Source organism: Urocitellus parryii, chromosome 4 (genome assembly GCF_045843805.1).
Source record: "Urocitellus parryii isolate mUroPar1 chromosome 4, mUroPar1.hap1, whole genome shotgun sequence".
In the NCBI taxonomy this organism is placed as follows: domain Eukaryota; kingdom Metazoa; phylum Chordata; class Mammalia; order Rodentia; family Sciuridae; genus Urocitellus; species Urocitellus parryii.
The window spans coordinates 49,369,358-49,379,660 of record NC_135534.1 but is presented as its reverse complement, the minus strand read 5'-3'; the positions used below and the strand labels follow the sequence as shown (position 1 = coordinate 49,379,660).

General features: G+C 42.1%; 1 long non-coding RNA gene across 1 annotated transcript; it reads left to right on the top strand.

Moving 5' to 3' along the window:
• Positions 1 to 3,014: 3,014 nt before the first annotated feature.
• On the top strand, positions 3,015 to 4,561 carry LOC144254389 (uncharacterized). Its single transcript, XR_013343483.1, has 3 exons — positions 3,015 to 3,137; positions 4,040 to 4,114; positions 4,492 to 4,561. It is a non-coding gene; the product is annotated as an uncharacterized LOC144254389 (long non-coding RNA).
• The last annotated feature ends 5,742 nt before the right edge of the window (positions 4,562 to 10,303 follow it).

Genomic DNA, 10,303 nt, shown 5'->3' with positions numbered 1-10,303 from the left:
AGAAGGTTCAGAGGAGAAATGATTGGGCCATAGCCTTAACCTAATCAGTGCATTAATCCCTTAGGGGATTAACTGAGTGGTAACTGGAGGCAGGTGGGGTGTGGCTGGAGGAAGCAGTTCATTGGGGGTGTAGCTATGGTGTATATATTTTGTATTTAGAGGGTGGAGTCTCTCTCTCTCTGCTTCCGGATCATCATGTGAGCTGCTTCCTTTTGCCACACTCTTCCTCCATGATGTCCTGTCCCACCTTGAACCCCGAGGAATGGAACCTGCTGCTTGTGGACTGAGACCTCTGAAACCATGAGCCCCTGAATAAACTTTTTCTCCTCTACAATTGTGGTGGTCAGGTTCTTTAGTCACAGCAGCGAAAAAGCTGACTAAAACGCCAGTAATCCCAGCTACTCTGAGTCTGAGGCAGGAGGATCACAAATTCCAGGCCAGCCTCAGCAACTTTGTGAGATCCTAAGCAACTTAGACTCTGTTTCAAAATAAAAAATAAAAAGGGCTGGGCTGGGGCTCAGTGGTTAAGCACCCCTTGGTTCAATTCCTGGTACAAAAAAAAAAAAAAAGCCGGGGGTGGGGGAAGACCTTGATTTTGCTATCTTGTCATTTGAAGTCCACAAATTGATGACTAATATAGTACTTATTTGTAATGTATTTGATACTTGGCTACACTGCTGTGAACAGTCCCCAAACTCTGTCCCCAGCTCTTCATTTCCCAGGTTGTCTCATTTCCCAGGATTTCTTTGGCTTTGCCAATTAGTGAAGTGGGATTTGCTCCTCCTAGGCAAATCACAGGTTGGACTCCTTCCATCAAGAAGGAAAGCGATTCAGGCTCTACAGTTCTCAAAGTAGCTTGACAGCTTTGGTGCCTATGGGTCTTATATTTAAAGCCTATCTTTAGTCATCAAATGGATGTCACAAGGCCTTGCCAAGAAGTAAAATTTGGAACTGAATACAAATTGACTTTTTACAAGAAGCACCGTTGAAATTTAAAAGCCCAGTTAAGAGAGACTGAGAAAGAATCTGCCACTCTCAGACAAGATCAGATCCTCTCTTATGCACTTTCTCCTTCGTCGCTCTTTATACTATTATGATTAAATAATTAATTGTGAAATCAGTTGTTTAATGGTTAGCCCTCTTCCACTATAAGTAAGCTAAGCCCTATGGGAATAGAAATGTGTAATCATGTAAAACTACTTCCCTCAGCACCTAATAAAGAGTTATATTCCAAAAATTTATATTTGTACAGTGTGTGCTTTTAGCTGCAAGTGATCAATTCCATCTGAAATTTGGTTTAAAGAATGTTTTACATAAGAGGAAGGTTAGGTGTAGGGTAGATTTGTTGATTCAGCAACTAGACAATGTCATCAATAATTCAGGTTCTGGCACTTGCCTAGCACATGTGAGGCTGGGTTTGAGTCTCAGCACCATATAAAAATAAATAAAATAAAGGTATGAAAAATGTAAATATTTAAAAAAAGAATTCAGGTTCTGAATGGCTGGGGATATAGTTCAGTTGGTAGAGTGCTTGCTTAGTGTGTACAAGACCCAGGGTTCTATCCCCAGCACCACCCCAACACCCCCCTGAAATTCAGGTTTCACAGGTGCAGTGGTACATGCCCATAATCCCATTGACTCAGAAGGCTGAAGCAGGAGGATTACAAGGTCCAGGCCAGGCTGGGCAACTTAGCAAGAGATCCTGTCCCAAAATATTAAAATAAAACGAGATAAAAGGGCTGGGAATGTAGCTCAGTGGTAGAGTCCTCCTAGATTCAATCCCCAGTACTGATAGAGAGGGAATCCAGATTCTTCCAACTCTCTATATGCTATTTTTGGTGTTGATGTCATTCCCAAGCTGCAAGATGACTGTAAGAGTTCCAGGTACCACACAAAATCTACAAGAAGAACAGAGAGAATCTCGCCTTGTTCTTTCTTTGAAATGAAGAAACTTCCCAGAATTCTCCTTCAGACTTGTATATTCCTGGACTAATCATGGACAAGGTGACAAGATTAACTCTCGACTTCCTCAGTCAAGTCTCCTGTTGGTCTGCTTCCCCTGATGCTCATGGCTGCCTGAGGGAGAAGCGTACAGCTTTCCAAAATCCTGATTCTGTCAGAATGGAATTTTTGGAGGCTATACAGAGTGTCTACTGCAGGTTCACACATGGTACAACTCTTCATATGACATTCAGATCTGTTGGTCTGGGACAGCCAGTGATCTCTGTAAGGGACACTGGATTGTCCTTGCTATCCTTCCTTCTGATGCTGACATCTTCCTCAAAACCTTTCTCCTCTGTTTTTATTCACCTTCCTGTTGAGTTCTGGAATCGGCCCCTCAGGCATGGCTGGGTTTTACCTGGAGTCTTTGCTATACCACCAGGGAAGACACTGTTTGGGCTTTTGCTCATATCCCTTATCTAAGAATCTATGATGAATTTCTTCTTGAATTACAAGTTTGTATCTTTGGACAAATATCCTCTCACCAAACAAGGACAATTGCACAATCCATAATCACTCTTTCTCGCAGCCGTGAAACTCAGAGCTATATATAGTGCTCAATAGCTATGATGATCTCATCCCAGGCTCTTGGTACCGCTATGTTTCTCCTTTCTCCAAAAGTTTGTCTAATATCTGTTTGTCTAATATTGTTTCTTTATGTAATAAGCCGCTGCTGGGAAAGTCCGGATCCCAGATCCCTCCATGAGAGACCAAAAGAAACTGGACTTAGTTTGGCACATTTCCCCCTGGGTCAGCAACTGATATTGCAGATCACATGTTTTAATTTGATTTTGTTATCTAAATGTTTACTGACTGGACATAATGAATGCATTTGTGTCCGATTATTTTTTGAGGACCACAGGCCAAAATACACCCTGTGGGCCTGCAGAAGATGCTTCTCAAAGGGAATAGATATGCCTATTGCTAATCATCCTGGAGAGAGTTCAGTCCTGGGGCTATAAATAAGGTCTGAGGAGCTACCTCATGACTGAAGTAAGGGAACACTTCTTTCTCTCTCCAGAGCCTGGGGCCTGTTTGGCTTGGACTCTACAGTGGGAACGTTCCTGGAGAGCTCCTGGTGGTGATGAATATTGGCTCCTGCTACTGCGCCAGGCCTGGAACACAGCAGGAGATAGGTCAGTGGGGGATCTTGGGAGAGGATCTGAATTTGTACAGTCATTGGAAGTTAGCATCTGTTATTTTTCTTTCCTTTCTTTGTTCTTGAATCATCAGTCATCACTATTTACACATTATGGGCTGGTTTCTGCTAGAATAGAGGAAACCAAAGGGAAGGTTTTCATCTCACACTTGTGCCATAGAAACCAAGAGAAGAGCAGTGCCCCCTGCCCCAGTCACACTCACAGTGTCCACTGTAGTTGCCAGCAGAGGACAGGTAGGCCCTGGGAGCAGCAACCTCAGGGGTCATTGTAGCCAAGGCAGGATGTGGCTGCATGGTGGGGAGGCCTTCTTCTTCCCTCCTCCCCTCTCTCCCTCCCTCCCTCCTTCCTTTTCTCTCTTTCTTCCTTCCTTTTTATTTACTAATTTTTTAACTGGGTACTGAGGATTGAACCCAGGGCCTCACACATGCTAAGCAAACTGTCTACCATCGAGCTACACCTCCAGCCCCCGTCCCTTCTTTTTAAAGAGACAATATATTCACACGGTCTAAAATTTTAAAAGTATAAAAATATGTACTCCATATATCTAATTGCCCAATTCCCTCACCTTCTTACTCTGTCACTGAGTTTCTTTTGAATTCTTCCAGGATGATCTTATGAATACACAAATAGATTTATTTTTATTCATCAAAAGTGTTTTAATATATTGATATAGTAGATATATTATTTTAACTCTATTCTATGAAAATAGAAGCATATTCTACATACTGCTCTATACCTTTTTTATTCACTTAACAGTATAGTTTGGAGATCTTTGCATCATGGTCCATAAAAAGTTTCCTCATTAAAAAAAAATGACTAGATGTTATTTTGTTCTATGGGGATATCATATCTTATTCAATCTTTCCTTTTATCAACAGTGTGTATTTCATTTCCACTGTGAGCAAATGTATCCATTGAGGAAATTCCCAAACATGGACTTACAAGGTCAAAGGGTATGAGCGTTTGTAATTTTTTTCTTTTTTAAATTTATTTTTTATTCTAATTTGTTATATATGACAGCAAAATGCTTTACAATTTATATTACACATATAGAATACAATTTTTCATATCTCTGGATGTATACAAAGTATATTCACACCATTCATGTCTTCATACAGGTACTTAGGGTAATGATGTCCAGCTCATTCCACCATCTTTTCTACTCCCATGTCCCCTCCCTTCCCCTCCCACCCCTTGATACATATTACCATCTCAAAGTGTGAATCTATTCTTTTTTTTTTTTTTTGGTATTGGGGATTTAATTCAGGGATGCTCTACTGCTGAGCTATGCCTGTAGTTCTTTTTCTTTTTTCTTTTTATTTTGAGACAGAGTCTCTCTGAGTTGCTGAGGCTGGCCTAATGATCCTCCTGCCTCAGCCTCCAGAGTTTCTGGGATTACAGGCATGTGCCACTGTGCCCACCTAGGACCTCTTCTTAAACACCTTTGGAAAAGTCTCTTAATGAGTCCAGGTTTCACAGTCCGAAATGTTCCCATAAATGGCTGGCCAGGGAATCCATGAAGAAAATTGATTTCAGGTAAGTAATGGGTAGAACTTGCTTTTTGGGTTGGGTTAAGTTTAAATTTCCAGAGTAATGTTTATTATCATAGAACCCCTCATGACAGGACTGTCAGTTATCACCCTAAATCCATTCTTCCCTTCTTTTATAGTAATCGAAGTTCTCAATAGGCAACAGGCAAAGCTGTGGTCTTGTGTCTAATTATCACCAATGAGCTGTGAGTGGAAGTAAAGGATACAACTTTGCTTCAGATGCTTAAAAAAAATAACTTTCCCTGGACTTCTACTATATTCCTTTCTTAAAACTGAAACACATAGAGTCTGTGGTCCATCCTTGACCAGGCAGATGAAATTAGTGGCCTTGGCAATGGCAGAACAATACCCTGCAGAGACTCGGGCCTTTTAACGACTGTGTGGATCAGATGGACTCTGCCATTCTGTACTTGGGGTCCAGAATTAATTTTGTTTGTTTCTTTCCAAGTACTGGGAATTGATCCTCATACATGCTAAGTAAGCACTCTACCACTGAGCAACATCCCCAGTGCTGAATTCATGTTTTCTTTAAGTCATCATATTTGGAGCCCTTTTGTTATAGCATCTTAGCCATTATCCTAACATCCACCATATATATATATATATATATATATATGGTGGATGTTATACACACACACACACACACACACACACACTTTAGGGAGATAAGTAAGAGTCTGCCAAGTAAGGTCAGGAAATCTCTCCTTCTTTTCTTTCGTTAGAGTAGAAGGTCAGCAAAGTTGGCAGAGTTGAATAGGAAACTGTAGCTCTACACATTGACGACGACGTCGTCGTCGTCGTCATCTTCTTCTTCTCCTCCTCCTCCTCCTCCTCCTCCTCCTCCTGCTCCTCCTTCATCTTCTTCTTTTTTTGGTTCCAGGGATTGAATCCATAAATGTTTAACCACTGAGCCACATCCCCAGTCCTTTTTTATAGTTTATTTAGAGACAGGGTCTTGCTGAGTTGCTTAGGGCCTTGCAAAGTTGCTGAGGCTGGTTTGAACTCATGATCCTCCTGCCTCAGCCTCCTGAGCTGCTGGAATTACAGGTGTGCACCTGGCCACATTGACTCCTGAACTGGCTGTCCTTGCTGAGGCCTTCTCCTCTCCAGGGTAAGGAGGGAGCTGTTGCCATGTGCTCCATCAAGGTCTCATTTTAACGAGTCTAGGTTTCACAGCACTGATATAGCCTGAGTTTAAGGAAGAAATTCCCAGTTTGCTAGAGGCTTGTAGGTTCTTCCCCTGCTTCCAGGGAGCCCTGACTCAAACTCACCTCTCAAAGATTTCCAGAGAGACAGAGGAAGATGCTGGATTTTCCATCAGTATCTCTATCCAGGGAATAAATAGCAAGATGATGGAGTAGAAGGAAGACTGGCTAAGAAATTGGGTCACAACTCTGTGATATAGACAACTCACTTCCCTTCAAGTTCCTTATCTATAAGAAAGGATTCTGAGTTGGGGAGGGGACTAGATGACCTCTAAGACACTTTTCTCCTCTGAAACTTGATGGTAGTGATTTTCAACGTCTGGTCTCCAGTCAGGAACCATCAGCTTCACCTGAGAAATTGTTGGAAATGCTTATCTTTAAAGTCCACCTCAGACCTACTGACTCAGAAACTCTGAGGTGGGGCCAAGCAGCTTGCAAACTGTTGCCCTACGGTATGGTCTTTGAGGTGTCCGGTGCCTCCTGAGCCCACGTTCTGCCCTGCAGAACACTGTAGTACATCAGGCCACTGCTAAGGGCTGTGCAGGTGTGCTTTGCTCCACTCCATGGTGTGCCTGCCCTTCACATTGCACAAATTGCAATTTGGACAATTATTAAGACAGTTTTCTGGCAGGCAGCAGTCAAGTGACTTGAAGGGCCACAGTTATCTAATTGGATTGGGGATGAGACTGGCAGGGACTGGAATTTGGGGCTGTGAGCTGCGGAAGTCTGATCTTAGTTGCGAGACCTTCTATACTTCTCCAAAGTGTGTGTGACAGCTACTGCTTTGACTTGAAAAGCCTGAATAGGGAGATTCCAGGGTAAGCTGCTGCTTCTCACTCATTCTCCTCCAGGAGGAATTTATTTCAGGTCCCTTGATGCAGAACTAGAAAGCCCTTTGAACCATCGCTTTACTTTACATATGAGAAAACCAAGTAACTTGCTCCAACAAGGACACAGAGAATGAGTGGCACAGCCAGGCCAGAGTAAGATGAAGGTCTTTATTAGAAGTATAGCTCTGCACTCGGTAGCATCTCAGCCCCAATTCTGAGCATGCTTATTCTTTCAATCTCACCTCCCACATCTACCCCAACACATACACACATATACACCACTCCCACCACCACACACACAAACACACATACACACACTCACCCTTGGGATTCCACTGCTACCCCTCCACACAGTAGGAGGAAAGAAACTGAAATTCAGTCTTCCACAAAGCTTACAGGACTGATGTTACCTTTGAGGATAGTCTTGGACAGTCTCAAGAGTTGCATTTTAATGGAGAACAAAGCCTCCAGGTAAGAGAAGGGTCTGTGGGCTTATTTTAGATATTCAGAGCATCTGGGGAAGGCATGTTGGGAATGGAAGATTTCCAATTTCTCCTGTCCTGCCACATGGCCCAGTGAAGCCTATTCTGCCTGCCTAGGAGATTCCCAGGGCCCACACAGCCAACACCCATCCTCATCCCTGCCAGAACTGGGAGGTAGCAGACTTAATTCTTTAACTCAGCTCTGAGTCAGAGGTGGTCCAAGTGTCGAAGCCCAAGCCAATGCTGTCAGGGGTGAAATTGCAAAAGTATCCCTTCAGGCTCCAACCACATCACCCCTGAATTACTAAGGCATAAAGCAGAAAATCAGAAATACTCCAGCGGCCTCAGCAACAGGCTTCCTCTCAAGGGACTGCACTGTTTTTGTGGCTCTGAGACCCAAGTGCGGGAAATGATGTCCTTCCCTTTCTTGTTCATGTCTCTGAATTGGGGGAAAGGATGGGGGAATCTGAAGGGGTTGAGGGAAGAATAGTGGGTTTCCCCCAACCAATCAACCATAACCATTTGGGAACTTCTAGCTGTACAGTCAATTCAAAGTCCCAGATTCAGGCCCCTCAAGGGCCAAAGTCCCAGAGGCTAACCGTAGGATCACAGATATGGGCATATTAGAGATGGTCCCAGCTAGTGAAGATATTGTAAGTTGGTATTCAATATGTTAGTTAACGATTATACCCACAGTCCCTCCCAAGGGAAAATTCTCTGTTCGTCATCTCTAGAGGCTAGAGGCTACTAAGGGCATCCCTGTTTTTACCATGTGGCCCTATCTCCCCTTGGTCACAACTAACTGGACAGGTGGAAGTGGAAAGCTAAGCCCAAGTGTAACAAATTCATAGGCTCATCAAGGACCTACAGTATGAATTAGCACAAGAAGATCTAGGATAGCCATATTTTTTTTTTTCACTTGGGAATTTAAAAAGAGAAACACTGAGAGAATGTAATGTTTAGTAGTGGGAGCAGACATTCAAGGAATATGATTTGAAGGAAAGTGGGGCAACCATGATTAACTGTGAGCCCAAATAGTTTATAAGGTATCAGAGATTACCAGGAGCCAGCATATTAGTGGGGCTTGTATTGAGAACATGGAGCAGACATGTGGATGTGTAGAATGAGAAACAGAGTCACATGAATAGTCCAGGGCAGTGAAGGTCCACAGAAACCCTGAGGTGTGGTTCCTTGGTCCTCCTTAGATCCAGTGTGATCTCTCAGCCATACTACAGTAGGAGCCCTCTCCTTAGATTCAGTGAGAAGTCTGTCTCCCTTATCTCTCTTTTCTCTCCCCGTGTATTATTTGAGGTAAACTGAATGATACTTTCTCCCTAACAACAAAAGAATCAAGCATACCCTTATCTCAGATTTTAATAAATGTGATTTAGTAGTAATGACGGTGTTGAAAGAGGAAAAGAAAGTCACCCACCATGCTTCCTCATTCAGCAAGATAATGATACTGCATATCAACCATCCCTCTACATCCATTGTAAACATTGTGTCTGAACATTTATAGACTTTTTTCCTTGTCATTATTCTCTAAACAATTCAGTAACTATTTCTATAGCTTTTACAATATATTAGGTATTATTCTTATTATTGTAAGTAATCTAAAAATGATTTAAAATATACATGAGGCTGTGTGTTGGTTATATGCAAATACTATGCTATTTTGCATAAGGGACTTGAACACCCCCATGTATTGGTACCTGTAGGGTGTTGCAGAACCAGTCCCTCCAGGATATTGAGAAGCACATACTTCTGTGCACCCTGTACATATTTGTACACAATCGCAATTATGGTGAACATACATTTTACTGGAACTTGATAGAGGTATATAGAAGGATGAGGAAGAAAGGATTCTGGGAGACCCCCACGTTTGAATGATTGTATAGAACTATGTTGTACCCCGCACTGTACCTGCTAGCTACATGTGGTTATTCAAATTTGTTTTTAAAATAATTAAGATTAAAGAAGGTACGATTTTAGACTCTCAGTGACTATCACATTTTAAGTGCTTAATAGCCACATGTGGTTAATGGCTGCAATATTAGCACAGATATAGAATATTACTATCATTTCAGAAGTTCTATTGGACATTGCTGGGACAGAGCTTCCCCTGTTTCCTCAGTAGTAAATAGCAGGAGGCAAATTTATTCTCTAAATGGCCAAACAGTAAATATTTTAGGTTTTGAAAGCCATAGGTAGGTCTCTGCCACAACTATTTAAACTCACTGCTGTTCTATGAAAGCAAGCACAGACAACACATAGTAAATGAGCATGGCTGTTTCCAGTGAAATTTATTTTTGAAACTTAAAAAAAAAAAAAAAGCACTGGATCAAATTTGACCTGCCCACTACTTCAGTGTGCTGACCGTGGCTCTGTCACATGACCCTATTGTGTTTCCTGCATAGCAGTAAGTGTCTTCCTATAATAGCATCACTATTGTTCATTGTCTTCTCCCCAATTTAGTTCATCACAGTGAATTCAACACAGACAGGTAGTGCATAATAATGAATTTTTGTTGACTCACTAAATGAATAATGGCTTACCATTTACTGGCATCGGGAATGATAGGGCAGAAACTGTTTTTGAGAGAGAAGATGATGATCTTCCTTAGAGACATGCTAGTTTTCGTATAATTATTTTGATTATTCTCTGTGGAGTCCCTTTCATCACTGGCCTCCTTTAAACTTCATTGGTTTTGAGGGTAGTGATGTTTTTCAGAAGCTGGTCAGAATAACTGCTTTTTGAACCCACTGTAAGTAGAAGCCCAGCCATGGGAGAGATTTCCTGGGACATCAGTCACAAGTCAGAGTGGCAGGAAGAAGACGGGCCTGGCTGTCCCTGCTGCACATTTGTCAGTGTTGGCTTCAAGAACTATGATTCTTTTCCCATGCTGTTTGGAGTGAACTGAATTAAAAAGATCCAATCTGTGGCCCAAGTAATTACTTACTGCAGAATTTCCAAAATTGCAGTTATGCATGTGTCTCCTTCGTGGCTTGTACCTCATTTCCATACCACCTGAAAACATGTTTACTTAACATTTTCAAACCTTTCCAAAAGGTTTAA